The sequence below is a fragment of the Drosophila virilis genome, chromosome 4 (assembly GCF_030788295.1).
Source record: "Drosophila virilis strain 15010-1051.87 chromosome 4, Dvir_AGI_RSII-ME, whole genome shotgun sequence".
In the NCBI taxonomy this organism is placed as follows: domain Eukaryota; kingdom Metazoa; phylum Arthropoda; class Insecta; order Diptera; family Drosophilidae; genus Drosophila; species Drosophila virilis.
In genome coordinates, this window is record NC_091546.1 from 18,983,050 (window position 1) to 19,001,489 (window position 18,440).

At 35.0% G+C, this 18,440-nt stretch overlaps 1 protein-coding gene and 1 non-coding gene across 4 annotated transcripts in view; one reads left to right on the forward strand and one right to left on the reverse strand.

Moving 5' to 3' along the window:
- The window catches only part of TrissinR (Trissin receptor), a 77,707-nt gene that overhangs the window by 32,371 nt on the left and 26,896 nt on the right, over positions 1-18,440 (forward strand). Inside the window, exons 1-2 of one of the 3 annotated variants that reach the window (XM_015172525.3) lie at positions 3,316-3,481; positions 4,295-4,891. The exons of 1 other annotated variant lie outside the window; for it this stretch is intronic. The gene's annotated coding sequence lies outside the window, so the exon portion shown is untranslated. Of the gene's footprint in view, positions 1-3,315; positions 3,482-3,878; positions 4,892-18,440 lie in introns of those variants that run through there. One more of the 3 variants, XM_002051442.4, reaches the window with a different exon arrangement.
- Positions 16,793-18,342, reverse strand: LOC26531149 (uncharacterized). The gene is made up of 3 exons (XR_011416755.1): positions 18,203-18,342; positions 17,732-18,141; positions 16,793-17,223 (listed from the first exon to the last, which is right to left on the reverse strand). It is a non-coding gene; the product is annotated as an uncharacterized protein (transcript).

Genomic DNA, 18,440 nt, shown 5'->3' on the forward strand with positions numbered 1-18,440 from the left:
TAGGCCAACGTCTAAAAGCCGGCCATAACATTTGCACGCGCCAAAACTTTATTTTTACTGCCTATTTCCGACGGCTATCCTAATTGCGCGAAAAGGCGTTAACGGCATTTACGGAGTAAATAGCTAACAACTTGTGGCGTCTTTTTTTTGCAACCCATTCCAGACTAATGCGAAAGTGGAAGATAGAAGAGAGAAATGGCAATTAAAATACTTGCATGATAGCGATAGGTATTCAAGTAGTTTTATCACAAATATTTGAGATATATTGTTGAAACTATCTGTAAATGATAAGTAAACCTTGAAATTTTATCAAAAATATATTAATAGTTTGATTTAAACATTATTTATGTACTTTAAACTTAGAATATAAATGTGAATTCAAAAGGAGTTTCATAAATGTCATCATCTGCCTACTTCTTAAATAGCTGAACGCCTTTCTATGCGTTTTTAATGCTTGAAAGGCATCTACTTGCTCTTCTCACCTAGTTGTACACTAATTTTTGCTACTTTAAACCTATATGTGTGCTTGTATATGTATGAATGGATTCGTTAGCATCAGTTTTCTCCTCTTCCCTTTACTGCATTTACTTTAACTGCAACAATATTTGATATTTTCCACCGGTTGGCTGAGTGCTCCTTGCTTCCACTCGTTTCTTTACAACGTTCGCACAAATTAACATATTGTGTTTTTGCAATTTGCTGAACAAAAAATCAATTAACTTATTAATTGACCAGCTGCTATAGCTGTGAGTTCCCTGGTTATTTGCGGTTGTGTGCATGTGTGTGAGAGTGTGTTCTTGAGTGTTCTTCCTTTACTGAAATTCGTATTCACCGCGTCACGCAGCGACACAAATTAAATTTTTTCTGAAGTTGCCGCAAACTCAAGGCCAAAGGCAGCCATTCTTTCTCTTTAATGACAGCGCCCCATTTGTTGCCCTTTCCAAGCGATGTCTAAAGCTGTGCGCACACATACTTAAATTATTTACCAATAGCTTCGTGTGGGCAATTGCTATTGTCCAGCCAATCTCTCGTTGTCTTGCTTGATTGCGACTTATGACTACTTTTCTACTTGAACTTGACCAACGCACAAAGGACTTCAAATGCAATTTGCTTCTTAACATGGTAACATTGCATGCGAGGGGAGCGTGAGGAGATTTGTGAGTGCTTCCTTGTTAATCAATACCTAAAGTATACCTTGAGAATAATTAATTAATTTTATTATATATTTTATATTCATACATTTTCTCATAAATTGTATATTTATAGAATTTGGTGTGCTTAATCAACCTTTGAAATGTTTTGCTAAATTTTATATTTTTTCTTCACATCTTTTGTCTGCTTATGTTAATATAATAGAAATGTTTTGGCTAATTAAGGAATTAAAATAAGTACATAGTTCATTGTGCATATTATTTATACAGTTTCTTTCATACTAGACACATTTAGATTAAAATTGAAACGTTTATAAAATTCTTTCCGATTATTTATTATACAACCCGTGACTGGCTAAGGTTAAGTCAAGGTTAAGGTTAACTATACTTTGGCTAGTTTGCGGCTTATAACTGGCAAACTTACCCTCTAAGCTCTCGTACCCCCTTTCATCAGTCTTAGCCCGAGTTTTGCAGTTTCGACAGCCAATTGATTTTTGTTTGTTAACTTGCATGCACGCAAATCGTTGAGCCTGTGGCAAGAAGCACTTCCTGGTAGCCTAGGATCCATTTAGCCTTTGTGCATACACACACACACACACTCACATTCACACACATATTCTGCTCTCGCTTTTATGCCTCTACCACAGCCATTGATGACTTTTAGTTCTCTGAGCATGCTGTATTCATTGTCAAGTTCACGTTGGCTGGCCACTTGACTCAAGCATTTCAGTTATGGAACAGCCAATCGATAAAAAACTATTTGCAGCATGTCATGCAGGTCTTTTTTAAGAAAAACAAAAAACGTAACGAAAAGGATGCTTGGAAAATATATATTAAGAGTTTCGATATATCCGTTATAAAGCACAAGCTTACAAGATTGTAAAGGTCATTATTTAAAAAAGAAAAATATATGTATTTTAAAATTATGGTCAATATTTTGAAGTTATAAAAGTCTGCACTCAATTATTAAATTCGTACTAAGGTTAATTATGTCAGACTGCAAGAACATTTATAGACATTTTTCGTTTTGTTTTTTCCTGAACACGCGCCAAAACTAAGACCACACAGTGTAGCCCCGGCACGCCTCTACGATTCCCACTTAATTGCAGTGTCCATAAAATGTGCTCAGTTGTCGGTGTTGTCGCTGTTGTTGTTGTTGTTGTTGTTGCACTTGTGGCCTCTCTTTCGCAGGAGTCGTGCACATGTGATTGCATTAATTACGCCCCTGACACGCCCACAAGACAGAGAAAATGCTACCTTCCGAACTTGTTTTTGGCTTTCAAAGTATTTTGTTGATCTGCAACGCACGTTGCACGTTTGTAGTTCTCGAGTTTTAAATTGATTTTGACCGCTGCACAAAAACTTTCCACTTGTTGTTGCACGTGGCACTGAAACCGCAATAGTGCTCCACATATGTGTTGTTATTTTTTTTTCTAAAGGTAAATATAGACACGTGCGGCAAGTAAAAATTGGTTATTCAAGTTTAATGTGTCTTATGAAATCTAAAAGAGCTCTGCGTGTTGAATTATCTGCTAAACTAAAGAGAAAAAACTAAAGTTTAAAATTTTGAGAAACAACAATGATTTCTTATATGAAAATATGCCCAAATTTATTCATAATTATATGAGCGTGCGCCCCAGAACTAACAGGCAGATTACCTTTTGTAATTGCAATTTATATTAAAATATTCCTTGCTTATAGTAGCCTAATTCGTTATATTAGCTTAATTTTCGTATTTAAGACACATTGAAATGTCATTCAAATATATTTGTTTAAATCTTGGTCTGTTCCGGGCAGAGCGCCTGCGTCGGCAGCACTTGGAGCAGCGTAGCCGGCAAAATGTGCTTTAACAGCAGCAACAACAACAAAAATAGCATTTTTGCCGACTAGTTCAAGTTCAATGCAAAAACCTACCGCAACAAAACAAAAGCTAACAGCGCCTCTTTCTATTGCCTAACAGCAATTGTAACAGCGCTGTAACGCTCGCTCGCTCATTCTCTCTCCCTCTGCTGTAAGCAAGCGATGCTGCTAACGCCAACGCATATGCATATTAACAGCCCTTACAGCTGTAAAAAGACGAAACTGCTGCCGCTAACAGTACAGTGCGTAACATAATCGTTCTCGGTCGGGACGCCGCGAAGTCAATGCCGACGAGGACTTGGCCGCTGCCGTTTAGTCTGTCGCGACAACTCAAACGATTCGGAAGCGAGGTGCTCAAGTGCTGTTATAGTACGGATCAGAACCGAAATCAGATTTCGATTGTCCATAAATCAAACATTGCATATTGTGTTTGCAAATTGATAGGTTTGCGTGCGAATTGTGCGAAGCGTGTAAAATACCAAATAAATTCAAATTTTATGTTTAAAATATGTGTTAAAATTTGCTTCATTAATATATAGGACTAACATTACAAATATTTTAACTTAAAAAACAATCTTAAAATACAAATTTTTATAATTTTTCTCATAAAAACAAATGAAAAATTTGCAATTTAAATATAAAAAAAAATAAAATAGTAGTTAAAACATTAAAACATTCTTAAGATATTAACTCAACTTTTTAAAAGCTCAAGAAATATTAAAGATTTATCAGAAATAAAATATTATTAGTTAAAAAAAAATAACAAATTACAGTGCTTAATGGTTTAAAAATAATATATAAACTTAAAGGTAAATTAAAAAAGTAATATATATGAATGGTGGTTTATAAACAATATTTATCTACGAACACCGCTGGAAAAAGTTTAAAAATAAAAGTTCACAAATTTTTCAATTATAATAATATTTAATTATTTGTGTAAATTGAATAAATACCAACTTTAAAGTTGGGGCTATCGTTGCGCAAATTTGAAGAGTAAATTGAACGTCTTTACGGCATGGCTCAATCGATTTTTTAAGCCTCTGCAATATAGCCATCAATTTGTTGTGATCCACTAAATTGAATTGAATAACGATTGATTGTTTTGCGTTGTCAGTTGGCAAACAAAACGAATTAAGTGGATCACACAGCTGCAAAAACCATATCAAATAAATGGTGTGAAATATGTTGCCTTCCGGCAGCGAGTATAGTTTGCTTTACAAAGAACTCGTGGCGTGGGTGTTCAGCAATATTGTAGCTAATATTTGGCTATTGTCTATTTTTAGAAGTGAATCGTGCAAAATAACAACTTGTGTTACACGGCGTATGCGCAATTTTTGTAGCTGAACAAAACATGCAGCCATTTACAGAACATGGAATTACTATAAAATCACAAAAATGAACAAACTAAAACTATTTTAGTAACTTGTTAAATATATGCGAAATAGAGCTTTTCAATTGTAGCTGCTTAAAATAGCTCCAAGCCAATAGGTACAGAGCGAAACACAGAAGGCAACAAAAAAAAAAAAGTAAAAAAAAGGCAGTCGCCCAAAAACTTAAAAGTTTGCCCATGCATAAAACTTGCCAGTCAAATTGCGCTTTGCATGTTAAATCATGTGAAAAACTAGTTATTCCAAGTGCAGAACTCAAAAAAAAATATGTGAGAAAAGAAAAAGAGCTCAAATCAAGAAGCTGCCACGCAGAACAATGCTGCTGCTAGAACAAAAAAATATCTGTAGAATTTAACCCTAACGAAAAGTGAAAGGAAAGGACAAACGAGTGCGAAACCCATTTGAAAAGCAACTTAAGCGTGTAACTGCAACTGTCAGCAGCAGCAACAGCTGAAGAGAAATATCAAAAAAAAAAAAAAAATACAATACTTGGTAAGTGAAAATCTCAAAATTCATGCATCTCACGATATTTTTCAATTAATTTTTGCACAATTTATGAACTTGAGATCCTTCAATTTGCTGTGGCTTACGTGTAGATGCGAAAAGCTGCCACATGATTTTCAATTGCTTCGGCGAACATTTCGAGTTCATTTTGTCACACAAAATGTGAATTTTGTCTGCCTGCCGCTCGTACAGCAAACAATGACCCTTGGTGAGCTGAGGTGATGTACCTGCGGCAGGTGCAACTTCTTTCGAATTGCTGTTCGTGTTTGGATTAGCAAATTCTGTTGCTATTTGCGTAACAACGTAAGGACAAAAAGTCAGGACAAGCGGCATTCATTGGTTCATTAAAACCTCTTCGTTTGCTACCAAATCTTTCTGCTTACGTTTGTTAATACCCTGTTTTCGTATGCAAGCATGGGGCATATTGGTTTTGTGCTAAGTCTGTCTGTCTGCCACAAGGCTGGAATTTAATGGGGGTTGGAAGGTTGAAAGGCGTAAGACTTTGGTGTAAAAATAGCGCCTTGAGAATATAAAAAGGCAATAAAGATATTGTACCTTAGTATTATTATCCATTGAATATTTTCAATTTTCTTTTAATATATTTATAAGGTCGAAAATTTGTTATAACGAATTTACTTGCCAAATTTTTTAATTTTGCCTTCAACCTTAAGTCAACAGATTAAGATGCGTTAAATATTGCAATATTTGAAAGAACTATCTCGGATTATAATACATTATTTTGATTATTATCAAATGAACTTTCCTTTGCAATCTAGTCTTTAGTCATGCTGGAACATTTTAACTGTAGACAAAATTCTAGCTAGAGTTAAGAAAATATATCCAACACAAGAAATAAATTAGAACATTTGTAAAAAATATTTTCGAATTTTTTAAAACATTTTAATTGACCCACTTTGTACACACTTTAATGGCTTCAAAGCTCTTCGTCCTTATCTAACACTTTCTTTCAGAACTCAACTAATAATATTCATTTCTGCCCTGTAAGGGTATGTGGTCTTAAGCAACCACTTACGCTTATAACCAATTGCATAAGAAGCTTGCGCTTAGAAATTTGAGGTAAAAGGAAAAATTCCGGGAATTTGCTACAATCGAGCCGCATGCGACTTTTCTGAGAATTCTATAAAAAGCTTGTATTTTCTTCTACGCTGCCTTTGAAAAATTCATTAAGTGCTTAACACAAATTAAGACATTTAAGATTTATAGCTGCTTAAGTATCAGGCTCCACTGTTAGGTCAAGTTGAAAAAAAAAATCTTAATAGAGCTGCAATGAAAAAATAAATCAGACTTATGCCTATTTCGAAGTGATTTCAACTGAAAGCAATTCGAAACCGCAACGCGCACATTTCCGGCAATTTCCTGGCCATGCCAGGCTTGACAGTGAGCGTCCGCCCAGCTGCTGCTCCTGCGGCTGCCTCCACCCACAGCTTGATTTAGGCATTATCGCTGGCATCATCGGGTGTTCAGTGGATAAAACCAAATGTAGCGTGGATGACAAACATTGTTAACTTAGCTAGTTGCTACCATTCACACTCTCTAATTGGATTTCCATCACAATTCTCTCGAGTAATGATTTTAATGAAGCTCGTTCAGTTTCCACTTATTCGCACCCCCTGCCAATGGGCCGACTTGCTTCCAGTAATTGACTACTCATTCATTATAGATTGCGGTACACAATTTTTGCGCATTTCCTCGGGCAGCGAAATCAAATTGCCGTCGTTTCCGTGAATCGAGATGCTTGTTTTAATTTTCTCAAACAAATTCTAATTAATTTTCAACATAGCTTCGATTTTAATTATGCAATTAAATTCGGAGCTTATTTTTGGAGGAAGTAGCTTTAACCGGTCAAGGTGGAAAATACACAGAGGACGGGAGCAGATTATTAAAGATTATTATAATAAAGGAATATATGTGAAGCCGAATAATGAACTTCCGTTTAATAAACCATTGACCCGAACTTTCTGTCCAAGAGCAAAACGAAAACTAGATTATAATAAACAAAAATAGTTGCAAATTTAAGAAACATATTCATTAAGTTCTTATATAAGTCTTTTTAAACATGTTTGAAGCAAGTCGAAAATAATTTAAAACTTAACACAAAAAATCGCGGAATCGCGTCTCAAATGATTTTTCGTATCGATCCTTGGAAATGAATTTGAGCGCGAAACGATACCCGCCAAATCTTTGAGCCCCATTTCCGCTAAATAAGCTAAGGGATTCACTTTCCAAAAAGTGGGAAACACTCCTCGAATGCATTTGAACAAAGACCTTTGAAAATAAGTTTGAGGTTGATATCCGATCAGTAGGGTACCTAAAGTAACAGCTTCCTAGCTCTTAGAGTTTGGGCTGTGCATTGATCACCAATCAGTCAAGCAGTCAGTGAGACAAATAGTTTTATATATGTAGGTTATATTTTATTTCAACTTATGTATTTTTCGTATCGCAATGTTTTGATGCTATATGGAAATAGACTTTGCAAATATAATTCTGCTTAGCAGAAGCACACTGCTGAGCAGAAAGGCTGGGGTTCGAGACCCTAGAACACGAATGACAGAATATTTTCATGGCAAATGCATAATGATGGGCTGACGATTCGGTCTGGGCGATTGCAAATATTTATAAGACTTATATTCGATTTAATTGAGTTGCATATGCACTAACAGTTTCATCTCTTATAAACCGGAATTAAAAGTTAGTAAATAATATACTTTAATGTGAGGGTGCTGCAACTCCGACAAGGAATGTCATATTATAGCATACTTTTGGGCACAGCGAAGCGATATTCAGCCACAAAATAGTCAAGCTGGGCCGCTGCAGAGCAAAAGCAAATGTCTTTTATTGCCACTGAAAACCCGGCCGAGCGAACGGAAGCGGAAATGCGTTGTTATGGCTGCACTGGCACATATTGACTTGTGTGGCTGCCATAGACTTGGGAGTGCTCAGCCTCACAAAGCTGGCCCTTTTATTGGGCTGCTTTGCTTCTTTTTTGTCAGCTTACAAAAATATTTTTCAGTAAATTTATCTTACTGCCCCACAACCCAAAGAACACTCCACAGGCAACAACGACAGCGGTGCAACAGCTCTGAGTGCGGTGTGTATTGTGGAAGAGGGCGTCATTAGATGCCAAAGGACAGAACAGTGCCCAACAAGTGCCCTAAACTCAGGTTAAGCATTGCTTCGCTTTGGCTTTGCCACACTCGGCGAGTGGCTTTTGCAATCGAGTGAGTGTAATATTAAAAATTCCACAAGTGCAGCAAAGCTTGTATCGCAGGTACAATTTCCTGTTGGCGTTACGATTTGCTGGCATTTTCCATAAAGTGTATTCCTTTACGCTTGTATAAGCTGGTTGTCAATTGTTTTTTTTTTTTTTTTTTTGTTTTTTTATGTGAAAAGAACAACTTTAAGATCGATTGAAATCAAATAAATATTTTGTTTTCATTTAAATTGAATGTAGATATGATAAGCATCAAGAAGAATACGAAATTTTAAAAATTAAATAATTTATTTAAATTTAAGATTAAAATATTTTATATTTATAATTTCCTAATTTTAGATATTTTAAATATTTTAAGTAAGCAGACGTTTTTTTATTTTTATTAAGATTACTTTTAATCCAGCAGAAATAAATTTAGCAAATTTATACATTTATTCCTGAAAAGTAGATAGTCTTACCCCTTTTTATCTCATGCTTATATATGTATATTTTTGATGAAACTAAGTTGTTTTTATATGCATTTATAATCTAGAATTATTTATGCATCTAAAAAAAAGTACACATCATATATTTTTAGTACATCGTATGTGTTTAGTATTCAAAGTTTTTTGCTTCCCTGGTCTCTTTTAACTCTTTTACCTGTTAAGCTACTTTTAGCTTTTTTTTTTTTGGCTTATAAATGTGTTAGGCTAGAATAACATTTTCATACCAATTTACTTGAGGCTGTTGCATATTTCTGTCGTAAATTATGCGCATGGGAGAAGTTTATGTGCCTATGCATAGGCCCCAAGGAGGGCAATACAAATGTATCGTTGTGATTTGCATATATTTTGCATGGTAATTGTGGGTGTGATACGATCTACTCTAGCACGTTCGCCCGTTTTCCTTTAACAACCGCTACTGTGGGCTCACCTGTGTACCTTAATCTATTCTAATTATTCGCACCCGTTCCCATTTGGACGATGTGACTTTTGGTCTGGGCTTATTTGGTTCCATTCAACCGAATCCAACGATTCACAGTTCAAAGGCCATCGATTTATCATATTTAGTTGCTCTTCTTCTTGGCTGTTTGTATAATGACCCAAATAAACATTCATTTTTTTGTGCTATGGCCGAAGTCCTTAGCCAGAGTGCCTCAGTTTATGCCATGTCTTGCTGCTACTCGCATATCAATGAGCCCGTCTTTGGAACTGTGTATGTGGACGTCTCTAGAGCAGCAGGGCATATGCAGTTATATATTCAACTGCAATTTTTTGTTTCGTTTATTATGCTTAAATTCATTCATACTTTTCGCTAAGAATTTAATGCCAGAAGCTCAAAGTTTAATACAATTTTTATATGTTACATCTTATTTTAGACCTTCATATGTATTATCTTCTCTGACTTAGATGTTCACAGTGTTCTTTTGATGTGGCTTAAATTAGTATATTGACTATTCCGGAAACTATTTTAGTTCCTAAATAATGTCGTGTACTATTTGTCATTTGAGGTTTCCACCAATTATCCTTAATCAATTACACAAATTGTCTTCGACATTTACTTTGCAAGCCCTCTTAACGTTTCTTTATTTTTTCGCTGATGTTTTATTGACTCACTGGCGGTTTCTTTTACAAAATAAACACGTGTTTACTCAATTGTGTGCTTAGAATTCACACATCAATTAATTTGCTTGGCCATTGCGTGTTGCATTTAACAACGTGGCTTAAACGCGGCGTATACGTAATGCAATTGGACTGGCAACCGGACTGGCAATTCATATTTATTATTTATGGCATAGCCATCGCGTTGCCTATGTTTGCCTTGGATCAATGGCAGCTACTTGGGCTTTGATCCTTTTGCAGGTCGTGTCCGATAGGCTTTAACCTTTGACTCGGCTTTAATTCTAACTTTTCGTCATACTCTGCCCGAGATTTTGTCTGCAATTCTGGTTCTATTTCTCACTGAGTCAGACAATTCTGTGGAATGCATCAGGGCTAAGCGATATTTGCGCTATGCATTTATTAAGCATTCTTTTATTTTTTGTTAGCAAAACTTAATTTGCATGACTGACAGTTGGGTCCTCTAGCATCAATTAGGTTTGCTGCAAGTGCGTTGTGCAACATGCAATATGCAAAAAAAGCTGGCAACTTAAATAATAAAAAATAGGTGGTTGGCAAGTGGGCGTGGCACAGCAGCATGTGCCAAGCTCAGCTGGCCAAAGAGGTCAACGGAAAGAGGTCAACGGAAATAACAAATTCACAGCAAAAGTTACAACCCTGCAGGAATAATATGGCCGGTTATAGTCAGGGGCGTGGTCAGTGGGTGGTCAGGGGGCGGATATGGCAAATCAACTGCTTTATCAACCACAACAAATGTCAAAACAATTTCCGGCTGGCAACGTCGACGACATTGTGACGCAATTCTTGAGTCTTGGCAAAAATAAACGACATTTGCTAGCCATTTTCTTGACGGTAACTGAACCAAGAGCACATAAAGTCTACAAAGATATGGGCACTAGAGACACAAACGGTCCATAAATGTTTTCAAGACTATTATTGACTTTAAAATTAACTTCAAATGCTATTCGACTTGGAATTTACGATATGTACTTGAAGAACTTAACTGCAATTAGATTATACGTTTTAGGAGTATCGTATAGTTAGGTAAATATACGGTACATAATATATTTAAATTAAAATTGAATGATTTGACAGACAAACTTAAAGCTGTCTACAAAATTCTTTCACTAATATCCCAATATTAATATATTCTGCATATTACAACATATTTAGAAACATTTTTAGACAAGCTTAGCCCAAATATTTTCTTTTTCAATGAAAACTATTTTCACTTTTCACGTTTTATCTGAAATAATGAGCTTTTGTTCTTATAAACGAGGCAACCAATCAATTCAATTCATTTGACTAAACGAAGGGATACAACCAAAACCAAAACAATTCAAGGGTTGCAGTCCAATAATTGACAGAGCATTCAGAGCTGAGCTGACAGCAAATCAAGTGCTTTCAATTTGAATTCAATTAAATTGTTTTTTTGGGTAGAGAATGTCTAAAAACGTAAAAAATGAATTTTACATAGAAATTCAATGAATTTAGATGTGTGGCCGATCAGGAAAACAAATGAATAAAACGGCTCACCTGCCTGCCAATGGGTTGGTTTTGGTGCTAAGCCGGAATGGCATCAATAATTTTTAGACTTTTGACATAAGTTAGGGCGAACAAATGCATTTCAGTGGAAAAATAATTGAATATTTATTGTGATTGAATGCATTTCTACTAGATTTCACATCAATTTATTATCTAAAGTATTGTCTAAATAGCTAGTTTAAATGAAAATGCTAAAGCTAATAAAAGAGTGCAGAAGAGTTCATGAATTTGAACAGGTGTTTAAATAAAATAAATATCATGTGACAATCAAAACTATCTGCCAGAAAGTCCTGCAGTCAAGTTAATAAGGTTAAAAAATCAATTACAGTGTAAAAATATAATAAGATTTAAGCAGATACCTAAATCTGATTTTTAAATAAAAAATATTTCTAACGCTTAAGGAGGCAAAGAAGAAGGAGGATTAAAAAGACATATCTTATAGACCTGCCCAAACGCCGCCTTTAATTAAGAAAAATTAACATGAACATAAATATACACATTGTAAATATTTAAATTAAGCTATCTTTAACCAAAACTCACGCTGATTCGTTGCTAAGCAAAGAATTTTAACACCTAAAAAAAAACCAAGAAAGAAGAACTATCTTCGGCATGCTGAAGATCTAAACTCCCTTCATAATGCTCATAGTACTTTGTCCGAATTTAAGAACCAAAGGCAGCTATATGACATAGTGCTCCGATCTTGGTCAAGATATCTTCATAAACAAATATGTTTTTCATACAACAAAGATATAAAAACAGATAAACATAACTGGAGAATTTTCACCATTTTATTTTCCCAGTTGAGTGTGCACTGCTTTATGCCTAAGCCTGTGTATGTGCATGCAAATATTTTGCGGCAAGTGTGAGTTGCACTTAATGCCAAAAGTTACTTTCGCAGCAGAAGAGATAGCAAGAAACGGTTTTCAAAACGGAAACGGAAACTCCCGCAAATACATTAACACAGAGTCAGAGTCATCGTCAGAGTCAAGCAAACTTGGCAAAAGAAATTGGGGTAATTGCTGGCTGCACAGTCGCTTGGCAGAGCATTTATTGTGTGGCCCATGGGAACTTTAAATATTGGTATTGGTTTTTTAAATTTGTTGGCAAAAGTGTTAGGCAAATATTGAAATACGGAGTTAATAAATAAAATGAATGATTGAATAAAAAATCCAATTTATTTTCGCATTAAAGGAAGTCTCTAAGAAATATATATTCAGGATCAGCATCGACAGCCGCGTCGATTTAGTCATTCCGTTTATCCGTCGGTTCGCCAGCCTGTTTCTTTGCACAGGTCCTTCTTTCTATTACAGGGAGTACAGATATCGGAGCCGGCCGGTTCGAACTACAATGTCATAGCTGTCATTGGAATAATCGATCGAAAATTAGATGGTAGTTTCATGGCAAAATATACTATTTTCCAAGGTATTTTCATCAAACAAAGCATTTACAAGCTTTACTTTTCTCACAGATCTGCAAAGGGGAAAGTTCTAAAAGGGTATTACTTTGTCGCTATTTATGTATATAATATTCACATTCACTTAAATAGCCAATGACTCATTCAATCGAATTTATGGCTCAGTCATTAAATAATCAGTTTAACGATTTGTTGACTTTGTCCAGCTCGTCCACTTGAACAGCACATCTTAAGTTTATTGAACACTTAGAACGAAATGTGATCGTTAAATCCAAATACCCTGTAATGAAGGATATAATAAGGCATATGATATGCTTAAGAGGCTGCCAATTTTATAAGCTTATATATATATTTTTTTGTCAACTGTCCTTGTGCATTTTACCCTGAAAAGGTGAATGAACTCTAGAATAATATTTAATTTGTTCAAACTATTATATTTGTCAAAAATATTCCCCTGGCCATCACTTCAAAGGGTCAATCAGATGAAGGTATTCCTCTGGGGTTTTCTATTATAATTTGCATAAATATATTAATTAAAATTATGCAGATTACTTTCAATTAAGAGCCTCCAAAAACTAAAATGTGTTTGATAAAACTTTAAAATTGGTTTTCCAAAAAAAACCCTTTAATAAAAAAGAAGCAAATTGCGTTCTGCGGATCTTCTCCCAATTCCATACGCCAAAGGAGTCAAATGTTTGGCCATAAATTTTGTGGCTCTCATACAAGCTCATAAATTTAGGTTAGTAAACAAGGAACAAACACAAAAAAAAAAGAATACAAGCAAGAAAACAACAAAAACAAAGTAACCATCATAAAAGCAGCGGGTAAATCACATTTGCCGCTGTGGCTAAAAGTCTCGAGTGCATAAATTAAATTTAACGCTAAGGTGCAAAAGCAACAAATAAGAAAATACGAAAATTTATGCAAGATACAAAAATGTATACATATAAACATGGTGAAACGAAATCAATTTGCGACCGTTGAGGTATTACCCAAAGTTAAGCGGCAATTCCCAGAAGATGGCACTAGGCAAACAAAGTTATGGTTATCATATACATAACATATATGTGAATGTGTGTGTGCGTATATTTGTGGGTGTGTTTGGGCACCTGGCTAAAGGCGACAGCTAAACGATGTGCTGCCAGGACAAATGATTATGCTGCCTCAAGCGCATGTTGCTAAGGTTTTTCAGAGCAAGCTGCTTCAGCTGATCTGCTAAAAACAGGTGTATGACAAAATTATGATAGGCATAATGATACCCTTTATATGAGTGTGTTCGATAATATAAAGCTTTACTTCATAATTATATGTGTATGTTGTGTGTAAGATGAAATTATTGTATATACGAACTTTAGAAGATTTGCTTATGAGCGGAAAAGATAGAGTTTAACTAATGTTTAATAAAAGATAAACATGCATATTAAGATTCGTTTAAGATTCGCTCCACTTTTGTCTAGTCAATACCTTACGTGTAACGGATTCCAACGAAGGGATATGCATGGCAATATATATATTTAGCCATAAGCCGGAATCAAAAAAAGATACATTTTAGATCTTACATTACATTTAAAAAAAAAAAAACATATTAATGACTCTATATCTTTGACATTCAATATGCCTGTCAGCTTATCAGTCAAAAGTGTTAAATTCAAACTAATTGATTGAAAAGAAGAGCGGCTTTTCGCTGCTGACAGTTCAAAAGTGGCGTGAAAACTTGACATGGATATAATGTTAAATGCTTACACATATTTAAGCTACGTGCGCGCGGCATTATTGGGGTAAATGCGTCGTCATTTTGCCAAAAACTTCTAAATTATATCCTTGTCAATCACATTTGTTCTTATCATTGTGTCAACAGACATATCTTTGTGTGCTTGTGTGTAACATATTCATTTCCACAGCGGTGCGCACAGGGCGTATGCGTGACTTTATTGTCTTTTGCGCAAATTGTTTAGCATTAATGTGCGACATTTGCAATTTGATTAGCGCCAAGAACCAAGTACAAGGACAACAACACTTCTCACCCTCAGCCATTCCATGCCACACTCTTTGTGTGGCAACGTCTTCGTTATGGGTTTTATGGATTTCGTCTCGTCAAACTTCGTTTAGTTCCCGGCTAAGTTCCAGACGTCTTGCAGCGTAATGAATTGCCCAACAGTTGCTTATTATTTTTACACTTGTTTTTTCCTCCAGTTGCTTTCTATGTTCATGCATTTATTTGATTAATTTTCCCGACTAAAGCTGAAAAAGTTTTATTTCTAGCCTCGTCTGACCATAATTTTTATCATAATTATATTGTAATATCAATTAGAACGTTGACCAAAATCCTTAACTTGATCATGATTAATGGCCTTTAAGAAAAATCTCAAGGTTGCCAGGACCATTGCTTGTGCGCCTAATTAATGAGCTGCATATTTTCAAACAATGGCCAGCGCGCCTATTAATATGCCAGACAATGGGCCAGTTGGCCAGCGCCCAGAATAGCACGAAAGCACTTGAGCATGCCTAAGAAAATCTTAAATTAAAGATTCCCATTTAACTTGTAATTCGAGGGTAATCTTTAATTAAGCTTGCGCAGTCAAATATATTAGATATTTGATTTGCTTCAAATGAGCTAAGAATTAAATTCGTGTTGACAGTCGAGCGTTAGGGCATGAAATGCCGAAAAAATATTCATTTGTAAACTAGAGCTCATTTTATTTATAAGCTGCTGTTTCCCCACATGCTATGCATTAATTTGATAAATGAGAATGCTGGGACCTAGCCTTAAATTAAACGGACAAAGAGGAAGCAATCAAAAGACAAACCGGTAGAGAGGTATAAATATATATAAAAACATGCAATTATCTACAAGTATGAATAGCCTATTCGAATGGTTTGAAAGAAGACATGGAGGTATAACCGTCTTTTGAATAAGTGTTAGTAAATAAATATATAAAAAGAACGCTATTAGCAAGTATATACATATTAATTAACAATATAAATCATTGCTTTTAAAATTCCAATTTTTGTATTCAAACTTTTAAGAAGGCCTTAAAGTGATAGAAAAAAAGACAGATTTCCAACAGAAACGAACTATTTCCACACCACAATCATATTTGGTGAAATCAACAATCTGTAAATGAAAATGTAATTTTATAATTGTAAATAACAGATGTGTAGAAAATTCCACAACCACGCATATGAAGGACTTGACAGCATTTGCCTTGCCAAGAAACCACGGCAATTAAATTGCAATCCAAGTGAAAATTTTCAAAGACCGCAAAACTGAGACAGCAAAAGCAACAACAATAAGAGCAACAGCAACAAAAACAACATTAACAATAACAATAACAATTAGAGCAGCAACAACAAAGGCGCTAGACATCTGCCACTTGGCGTTATTTGCGTAAACAAAAGGACAAGGCAAATGTCAGCAATTGTCAGTTGGTTGGGAAAGGGGCAAAGCATGTTGAGTGTGTGTGCGTGTGTGTGTGTGTGTGTGTGTGTGTGTGTGTGTGTATGTGCGGGTCGTGACATTGCCCTCAGCACTCGATAATTAAAATGTAGCCCTTGGGTCGACAGAGGCACACACGCCGAGTCGGGTCGGTTGCCTCTGACCTAGAGAATTGACCCTCAACATAAATCTTCGGTTTGCCCATGCATTTATCAAGCGAATCGCAATTGAAATAAATTTCAGATGCATTCGTTTTTCTTGACTCTTTTCATGCACATGGTAACCCGAACTAACTGGAAACGCTGTGAATTCGCTCACCATATGCACTAAACTATGCAATAAATCTCGTGTCATACGTTTCAGAAAACCCGCAGCCCAAGGTGCAGGCCAAAAAATGTTGCCTACTTTACAGGGTTTGAGTAAATTTGGCCCAGCTGTTCCGTGTAAAGTTTAAATTGTATGCATTGAGATATATTTAGACACAGATATAGATAGATATATATATAGATAAATATATATAGATAAATATATATAGATATAAAGTTTTTTGGATATATCGATTTATATATAGATATAGATATTTCTAAATATAGATAAATAAAGATAAATGTGAGATTTATAAATATATTAAAGTTAACATAAAAGTAAACACATTTATATTGAGTGATTTTTGTCTAGTTATTTATAATATTACAATCAACATTGTGTATTCCAGTTAATAACTAAGTATAACACTGCATCTTGTTACTTTGTTAGAATTTTGTGTTGTGTTTGAGAATTGTCTGATGATGATAGGGTATTTGGTGCAACGGATATTTTGGAATCATGTATTCCATTCGCTGGTTACGTCTTAGGGAACATTCCAAGAAGGTTCGCCAATGTTTATGTTTAATTGTGTGACACTCTTCGGACCTTCCTCTTATAAATATCTCGCTTCGCAAGTCCATAAACAGTACACTAGCTTTCCACCAATTAGCAAACCCAAACGTATGCCAAACTGTTTCTCTTATATTTTCGACATCCAAGTACTTTTCAACTTTAGGTATATTGTATATAGTCGACCTACCAATGCACACGGTTCCCAGATTTTTGTTTCTATGGTAAATTTAATTAAGATCTGTGAATTACTCTGACATACGAGAAACCACTTAGAGCAGTGATAAACGATGTGGCAATTTAGAAATAGTTTAATTTCATCCTGATAGGCATTACATTATAATATATCGCCTAAGCGAACCATCATTCAGAGATGATAGACTTAATGCTAATAAAATAACTTCTTGGAGTAAAACTTTTGCATGAAAACAAGAGTATTCTATCTTCAGAGTGGCAAAAATTGATGTCTTAAATATATAAGACATGAAATGTGTATAGAAGAAATCGGTTTTAACAGCCGAGTCTCTATATAAATTAATATTTAACATTAAAAACAAAACGTCTCTATATAACAGTATAGAGTTGAAATAGGGAAAAAATAAGTTTTTCTGTTTCTTATCATATGACTTATCTCAAAGCGTAATCAATGCTCGACGTGCCGAATATAGTTATTCTCTCTCGTTTTTCTTTTGATACAAGAAATAACTATATTTTAAATAATACATACTGCGGATTGTATCGGCCCCAGACTCTCATATATGAATTCATTTTCATTCTGTGATTTATAAAGTCCCTTGGTTCCAGAGCGCCTGGTGTGGCTAAGGTTATCTCGAAATTTTCGCTATTATTTTCGTTTGGATTATTAGGATTCAAATTTTCATTGGACTTGGTTTTGATTGTCTGTTTATTTTTATTTGTCCGCCTTCTTTGGGAAGCTAAATGCAGCCGTTGCTTTTTTTTCCTTTTTGAGAGCTGTCCGTGGGTTGTCAAATATTCCATTACATTTGTTATTGGCTTATCTAACTCGGGCATTAGATCCAAGAAGACGGCCCTTGAAGCTATTTCCGGTTTGATTTCATTTTTTCGTTTGTGCCCTCTGTGTATTGGGGCCGCATCTATGCTGTCTCGCGTTGCTAACTGTAACAGGAATAATCATTCAGTTGGAAAAAAGAATGTTATTTCTTTAACTTATGCATACGATAATTAGATAAAGAATGGTCAAATAGCCAAAAAGTTCGCCTTTAAACATTTCACACAAAAGAACATCAACTACAGATTTATATACATATAAATTTATTTCCGTTTGAAGTTTATTGAAGGGAGTGTATGTTAATTTTTAATTATTAAATCTTTAATGAATCAACTATTTTTTGTTGCTTTATAACTCGGACTCAATTTTCTTTTCTTAGTATTCCAATGTTTAACAAACCCCGCTA